Raw genomic sequence first — 8,410 nt, forward strand, 5'->3', positions numbered from 1 at the left:
AGTCTAACGAGGCAGGAGCTGTTATCATTCCCATTTTACAGAGGTCACTCAGCTGGTGAGTGGCAGAGTGGCCGAGCTTTCCAGATAATAAGAAGGGGCTCTAGAAGCCCCTCTCCTCACCATGTCCCCACCATGTCCCCGCCAGGGAGGCTGCCCTAGAATCAGTCTGTCTTGAGGTTCTCAGTGACCCTCATCCCCCAGCCTCCCCACCCAGGCCTGTCCTGCAGACAGTGGATGCGGGAGCCATGGGCTCCCACCCAGCCTGACCTTTCTTGCTGTGGTTCCAGGCAAAGCCCCCTAACATCTCTGGGCCTTCACGTTCCTGTGTTTCAGGCCCCAAGGCCCCAGTGCGCGCTCTGGGCCTACAAGCAGGCCTCCCCTGGTGGACAGGCCCAGTGTAGCAAGGAGGGGGCTATTCTCTTGGGCTGAGTCAGGAGCCCTGGGTCCCTGTTGGTTCCTTAACCCGCCAAGTGACTATGGGCGCGTCACTTCACCTCCCTGAAAAATGGGGCAAAGGTCATCTGTGCTGCCTTCCTCCTTGGGGTGGTTATGAGATCGGCTGCAACAATGAATGTGAAAGTTCAACTCTGTGAGGAGTGACAGCCAGAAACTGTTATTGATCATCGCTCCGCGACCACAGTCCTCCCGTGGAGGGGGGCAGGGACCCTCCCCCTGTTTTTCAAATGAAATAAAGTTGAGGCTCAAAGGAAGGCAGCGTCTCACTCCAAAAAGCCAGGGACTTGTTTTGGCTTTAACTCTTTCTCAGAAGGCAGCTGGAATCCCCAGGCTATTGAGGGTCTCCACGGCCTGGCTAGCCTCCTGGATTTATCAGGCAACCGGAAGGAGGTACAAATAGCCAAGGATTTAGTATCAGAAGAGCCGAGTTCAGATCCTGATTCTGTTTCTTTTTCACCCTGTGGCGTTGGAGTCACTTCCCTTAGCATTGGTTTCCTCATTCAGAGCATGGGGACAAGCCCCCGGCCACCCAATGGGGCTGTGAGATGCTGCAGGAAAAAGTGCTTTATAAAGTGCAATACTGCAGGAGAAGCGGTAAGACTGTCCAAACCACTGACCACCCAGGCCACCTCAAGGCTGCTCTGCGATTAGGAAAGCACCTGCCTCTGTAATTGTGGGTTTGTGTGTTTCACACCCCTCCTTGGTCTCTAGCTCTTTAGAGAAAGTCCTGTCTACTCTTTTATGTGCAGGTATCTGTGGGTGGCAGCAGAGCTTCAGGGTAAAAAAAAGTGGACTTTGTACTTTTTTTCACGGTAGAATGGATGAATAGATTGTGTTACCATCACACAATGGAACCCTATACGGCAACAAAGAACAAACTCCTGCTGTACATGGTAACATGGATGGATCTCCCAAGCATAATGTTGAGTGAAAAAAGCCAGACACAGAAAAGTACAAACTGTGTGATACCATTTAGATAAAGCTCAAGAACAGACAAAACCAATCTATGATGACAGAAGTCAGGATGGTGGATACCTGGGTGGGGAGGGGTGGGTGAAAACGGAAGCACAGGAGGGGGCCTTCTGGGTGCTGGTCAGGTTGTGTTTCTTGATCTGGGTGCTGGTGACATGGGTGTGTTCAGTTTGTGAAGTCGCTGAAGCTATGCGTGTATATCTGCACTATTCTGGGTGTGTCCTATATTTAAATAGAACGTTTTGTAAATTAGGCATCTGAGTTCAAGTCCGAGCTCCACCACTTGAGTATCGTGATCTCAGGCTAATGAAACTCTCAGCTTCCACTCTCTCCTCTGAAAAATAGGGATAATAATGGTCTCTGTCTCTAATGGTCCCAAATGTCAACTATTTAAATTCCATCTTCTTGGGACTTCCCTGGTGATCCAGTGGTTAAGACTCCATGCTTCCACTGCAGGGGGCACAGGTTCGATCCCTGGGGAACTAAGATCCCGCCTGCCTCATGGTGTGGCCAAAATAATAATAATAATAATAATAAATACATTAAATTCCACTTTCCTGATATTTACCTTATCCAAGTGCTAACTATTCATATTTTTCCCTTAAATCAACTCAGCAGTTTAAATAATCTAAAAATAACATTTTACATCACTCTCATAAATCATGGGTTTGGTGTGCTAATTATTTGTTTTCTAGAATATTAAATTAATATAAATTAAAACAAACACATAGCTATTGAGATAAAGATGTTCATCGGTAAGCCACCTCAAATCATCCTCCATATCAGTGATGGTGGCATACTCAAGTTAAAAAAAAACAAGATGATGAGTACTCAGAACCCTTAGCACTGTGCAGGCCCTTGGTAAGTGGAAATCATTAACACCATCATCATCACCAACATCATCTTCATCACCTTCAAACCATCATCATCACCATCACCATTAGCACCACATACAGAGCCAATAAATACTTGCTTCCAGACCATCTCATAGGGTCAAACCAACATGGCCCTGCCCTCAACAGAGCTTAAAGAATTAAGGACAAGGAACACATTCTGAAGTTTGGGGACTTGCTGGGATGCACATCCAGGTGAGGGCTCCATGTGGGTCTGGACCGGGTGGAGGCTCTGGGCTACACCTTCCTACCCTCCACCCCAGGCCAGAGCTGATCTGTCTCCAGATGCCTCTGCTAACCTGCCTCTTCCACCCGTCGGAGGCTAACTGCACCTGGGCCCATCCCCGCATCTCTCAGGACTTGTCTCCTCATCTCTAAAACAGGACCAGTGGCCTCAGCTCTTCAGAACCTCCCACCGATGGGTCCAGATCACTAGACAAACGCAAGTCATCATAGGAGAGCCCTGGACACTCAGTCAATCATCAGAAATGTGTCTTAGTATTATCTCGAATTTGCCCTCCGAGGTGTGCCTGGGCCCCTCCCTCACTGACCTGGAGTGCCCACTCACAGAATAAAAAAAACCCTGACCCTGAAAGCGGTTATAAACCATTTGGGTTGTGTTCCTTTTTAAGTAAATTCAGCCAGTCAGCACTCAGATTTACTAGAACTAGGCTGGGGTGGGGAGCACTAATTCCATTTTCTAAAAGGGCTTTTGGTATTTAGAATGGCCATAGCCATTGATTCGAATAATTCTACTTAAAGGAAAAAAAGATATGAAAAAAGGTGGGTGCGCAAAAATACTTATCACAGAGTTATTTTTAATAACAAAAAAAGGAGAGAGAAAGTTAACAACACAAATGTCCACTAATAGGAATTAGTTAAACAAACATCAGGACTTTCATATATTAGCTATGGCACAGCCGTTTAAAAACCATGTTATAGGGGCTTCCCTGGTGGCGCAGTGGTTGAGAATCTGCCTGCCAATGCAGGGGACGCGGGTTCGAGCCCTGGTCTGGGAAGATCCCACATGCCGCGGAGCAGCTGGCCCGTGAGCCACAATTACTGAGCCTGCGCGTCTGGAGCCTGTGCTCCGCAACAAGAGAGGCCGCGATAGTGAGAGGCCCGCGCACTGCGATGAAGAGTGGCCCCCACTTGCCACAACTAGAGAAAGCCCTCGCACAGAAACGAAGACCCAACACAGCCATAAATAAATAAATAAATAAATAAAGACTTTCTCTCTATTCACTGTCTTTAAAAAAAAAAAAAAAACAATAATATTTAAAAAAAATAAAAAATTAAAAAAATAAAATAAAAACCATGTTATATAAGTCTATGACATGGGAAGACACCCAAGATATATTTTAAGAGAAAAAGCAGGTTACAAATATATGTGTATATATATATTTCTGTGTATATATGTATATGTATATATCTTTATATATCTTATATATAGACATATACATATCTTTTACATATATATAAAATATATATCATATATGATACTAATTTTGAAAGTATAATTATTATAATTATAAATAGAAAATGAATAAAAATATATGCCCTAATATGTTAACGGTGGTCATGCTGTATGGTAAGATTGTGGGTGGTTTTACTTTTCTTTATACTCTATTATATTTGATTATTTTCAATAAACATGCTTTTTTTATTATTAAGGAAAGTCATATAATAAAAATATGTCATATATAATTATACAAATAAATACATGGGACTTTTTTCTTTAAAAGATTTTCTGCAGATCCCTTTTACGTTATTTTTAAACTTATCATAAATTCATAATATACATTCTTTGCAAAAAAAACTAAATACAGAGGTGCATAAAATAAAAACAAAAGCCCAACCCAACCTCACTCTTCCACCTCAACCAAAACTTGTCCCCCATAATTCATCTGTTATCATTATTTTGATGAATATTCAGCAAAACCTTCTTCTGTTAATGTAGGAACATTTTATCTGGCTATTCAATTCACTCATATTTTTATTTTATGAAAAAAAGATTGCAATATACAAATTGTCCTGAAATGTTGTTTTTTCACTAAGCAGAACAGCCATCTCTCCGAGTCGGTACACTGTGATCTGCGTCCTCTCTCTTGACTGTATCATATACCAGAGTAGAGCTGGGGTGAAACTGATCTGCCTTTTGCCCTGTCTTTCCATTTTTCATTATCCCTCGGTGGCCTAACACCCTTACGTATATTGACTTGCACCCTGGGGAATATAGGAGAGCTCTCTAAAAGTAACACTGAGTAGGAGCTTTTTTAAAGAAAATGCAACTTTTGCCATTTTGTCCTTCTAAACAAGGCTATGTCGATTTTTCAGGTTCTGGTGAATGGTATTCTTTAAATAATATCCTAAGCCAGAATGAGGAATCTCAGGGACCATCTCAGTGGGGAGACACTCAACCCCAGGCACAGAGCCAGTAAAGGGCTGAGACAGGACTGACACCCAGCTCCCCCAACTTCTAGACCCTTCTCACCTATAGTAACATGGTTATTGTACAAACAGGACCCAGAAGCCTTTGCCCTCAGCCTGGAAAACCAATCCTATCACCAAAGCGGAAAACTCCTACTCATTCTTCAGGTGTCAGCCTGTCACCCCCTCCAGGAAGACTTCCTTGACTTTCTCAGGGGTTGGATTGGACACATCTCCTCCTGCAAGCTTAGCCCTTCTTATGCACTGTCCCAGCTGCCTGTCGGGTGGTCTCCCCACTAGACTGGAAGCTCAGCTCTTGGCGGGGGGTGGGGGGGTGCTGGTCAGTCCATTTCATGTGCCCATGCTCAAAGCCTCCCTGTCATTCATTCATTCATTTGTTCAAGAAAGAGCTGTGTGCCGGTGCTGGGAGAGAAGGCTTGGGTTGGAGAACAAAGGAAAGAAACAGAAGCACTTCCAACAAGTGCTGGGACTTCAGAAATGCTGAATGTTGTCCTATCGGGCTGGAGACCCTGGTACCATGAAGCTTACTACGCTGACGACCCACTATGCGCCTTTCCCACAGGGGTACTCGGCCAGCAACATCCCTCCAGAGAGATTCTGCTCTGCCCGTTTTACAGAAGGGATCTGAGGCTCTGAGACAGAAGGCTTCGGCCGAGGACACACAGCTGGGTCTATCCACCTCCTAGGCCTCCATCATCTCTATTATAACACAGCAAAAATCCTCAAAGGGTAGGGGAAGCACCAGCCTGATATAAGAGAGAGAGGCCATGCTGGGAAAGGGTCGCCCACAGGCCAGGAGACCTGGGGGCTCAGTCCAAACCTCACTGTTGGTTAGCTGTGCGCCTTGGGAAATTCACCTAACCTCTCTGATCCTCAGTTACTTCATCTGAAAAATGGGCTCGGTTAACACTTGTCCGACTCTGTCTACTAGGTGGCCTCATTTTCTCAATCAAAACTTATGCCCTGTGGTCAAATAAGTCCAGTCTTACTTACAGGAGCAACAGAAGAGAAACTGTGAAGGCTGAGTCCTCGAGATGTGTGATTCACACACGAGCCATGGGCTGTGGGATGTTTCTTGCACACCCACCATGGGGAGGCCAGCAGCAGGCCCGGTGGGGGTGGGAGTGAAAAGGGCAGTTCAGTTCATTCAAGGGCATCTGCTGGGCCTCCAGGCACATGGTCCCCATGAGGAAATATGAATAGGCCCCAGGAGGCTTAAGTGGACGGGGCCTGAGCTAACCAGCCTCACACTTGCCCAAGGGAGCAAGTGCACTAGAGTTTACAAGCCCTTCATGTCATTATAATGGAACCTTCCAGAAGCCCTGAGATGCAGGGCTCATTCCCTACCCCCATCTTAGAGAAAGAAGATAATCAGTCTCAGAAAGGGGAAATGACTTGCCCAAGGTCACCCAACTAGTCAGAATGGAAAGTCGGCATCCGGGCCCCCAAACCCTATACTCTCCACCCTGAAATAATCATCATAACAACTCTGGTTCCCAGAGCCCTTACCAGGAGCCAGGACTGTGCTAAGCTCTTTACACAGGTTAACATGCTTCACCTTCAAACTGTCCCATTTCACAGATGAGTTTAGGTAACTTGCTCGAGTCCTTGACTCAAGGTTTCACCACAGGGATGTGAGACCAGTGTCATCAGATAGCAAAACCCGGCTCCTGGGAGGGGTTGGGAAAGGTGGGGGGAGGGTGCTCGGACCTGTCCCTGCAGGCTGTACGGCCACCCGGGGTTCCAGGAAAGTGCACACACTGAGCCACCTTACAGAGCCAGCATGCCCCTACCCAGGGCAACCTCTGATTCTCTGCGCTCGGCCCTTCCCCCAAAGCCCTGGCACTTGACATCTACTCACTCAAGAGAAAGAGTCAAACCCTCCAGGTCCCAGAGCAGACAAATCCCCCACCTTCAACTCAGATGGCGATGGCGCAGCCTTGGAAGGGGGGTGTCCTAGAACAAGAGAACTGGTCTTGGGATCATCCAACCCCATGGTTTGCAGATAAGTCAGCTGAGGCTCTGAGTGGCCATATAGGGCAGAGGTGGGACCCCTCCACCACATCTGCATGCCCCTCAGCTGCCCACCCAGATCCAGAATCAGACCTTATGCCCCTCCTTTTCCCCCTCCCGGCCCCCCACTAATGATCTGATTGAGCTGGAGCAAAGCTGGGGGAGGGGTGCACTTCCTGAGGTGGGAGGTAGAGGAGAGCTGCTGCCAAGCCTGCTCCCCACCCCCGTGCCCCAACCCCCTCCAGGCTTCCAAGTACAGGTTTGCGAGGATTTAGGTCACTGAGTCATTCAACAAGCAAATATGTGCAGGGCTCTTCCCGCCCATTGCAGAGCAGAGGCACCTCCTCTGGCCACCGGGCCATCCCGGGTCTTTGGGAACCACCCCACGGATTCATCCATTCATTCAACAAACACTGAGGACCTACTAGGCACCAGTCACATTTCACCGCACCCTTCATCTCCTCCAGCTGCCCCTCCCTCCCTCCCAACCCTCAGCTCCTCCCCCTTCTCCACGCGTCCCCTGTGGCCCCTTTGCCCTGGCAGAGAGGGCAAATCCTGCGGGCGCTGGGGAGTCACGGAGCCCAGAGGGGCCGAGGCAGCGCTGGATGACTGAGTGGCAGACACACGCAACCCCCGTGGTTACCTGGTGTGGGCCCGGGCAGCGCAGGCAGGCGCCTCTCCCGCGGAGGCCGACGAGGTACTGACACGGCCCTGAGGGGGTGCTAACCCCCTCCCCACCCCCACCCTTGTCCTCCACCCCGGCCAGGTGGCCTGGAAAACCCAGCCCCCGGCTCAGCCGACTTCCTCTTGTGTCATGGAAAGTACAGGCCCTGGGGACAGGAAACTCCCGCCAGGGATCTGGGGTCTGAGCGGGGACAGTGGGCCTGGAGGCCTGGGAGGGGTGGAAGGAGGGCTCACCGGTGGGGGGTGGGGGTGGGGGTGGGGGCGGCAGGGGGCGGGGCTTGAGGAGGCAGAGGGGGGCGCCAATAGGACAGCGGCTGGAGAGGGAATGGACGCTTTAGGAGTGTCGGGATCCCTTCCACTGGGACGGGGGCCGGCAGCCACCCGAGGTCCTGAGCTGCTTTCAATTTTCCAAAAACTAACAGAAAAGAGTAAAAACCATACCCTTGTCTGTAACGAAGACTCTGAGATCAAATAAAAAGCCAAATTTTTTGTTTGCTTTCTTTGCTTTTAGTAAGTGAGGGTGGAGGGTAGTGGCAAGGGTTATGGAGTGAGAGACATGTGGGTTCAAATCTTAGTTTTAACCTCCTGAGGCCAAGTACCTTACTTTCTGAGCCTCAGTTTCCTCGTCTGTGAAATGGAAAACTCCACCCACTTCCCATGGTGGTTGGGAAGAGGCCACGCCCCCCAGCTTGGGTAGGTGCTCAATAAAAACCCCTTCTCCCTTCCCAGCTGCAGTTATGTAAACTGAGTGTGGTAACAGGGTCATGAAGGGCCACTTAATACACACCACTAGTGTGACCAATAAAAGCTTCCTAAACACAGGGTCTTTTTTTTTTTTTTTTTTGGCTACGCCACGAGGTTTGCAGGATTTTAGTTCCCTGACCAGGGATAGAACAGTGAAAGCATGGAGTCCTAACCACTGGACCGCCAGGGAATTCCCA

The sequence above is a fragment of the Balaenoptera musculus genome, chromosome 8 (genome assembly GCF_009873245.2).
Source record: "Balaenoptera musculus isolate JJ_BM4_2016_0621 chromosome 8, mBalMus1.pri.v3, whole genome shotgun sequence".
NCBI classification, from domain to species: Eukaryota; Metazoa; Chordata; class Mammalia; order Artiodactyla; family Balaenopteridae; genus Balaenoptera; species Balaenoptera musculus.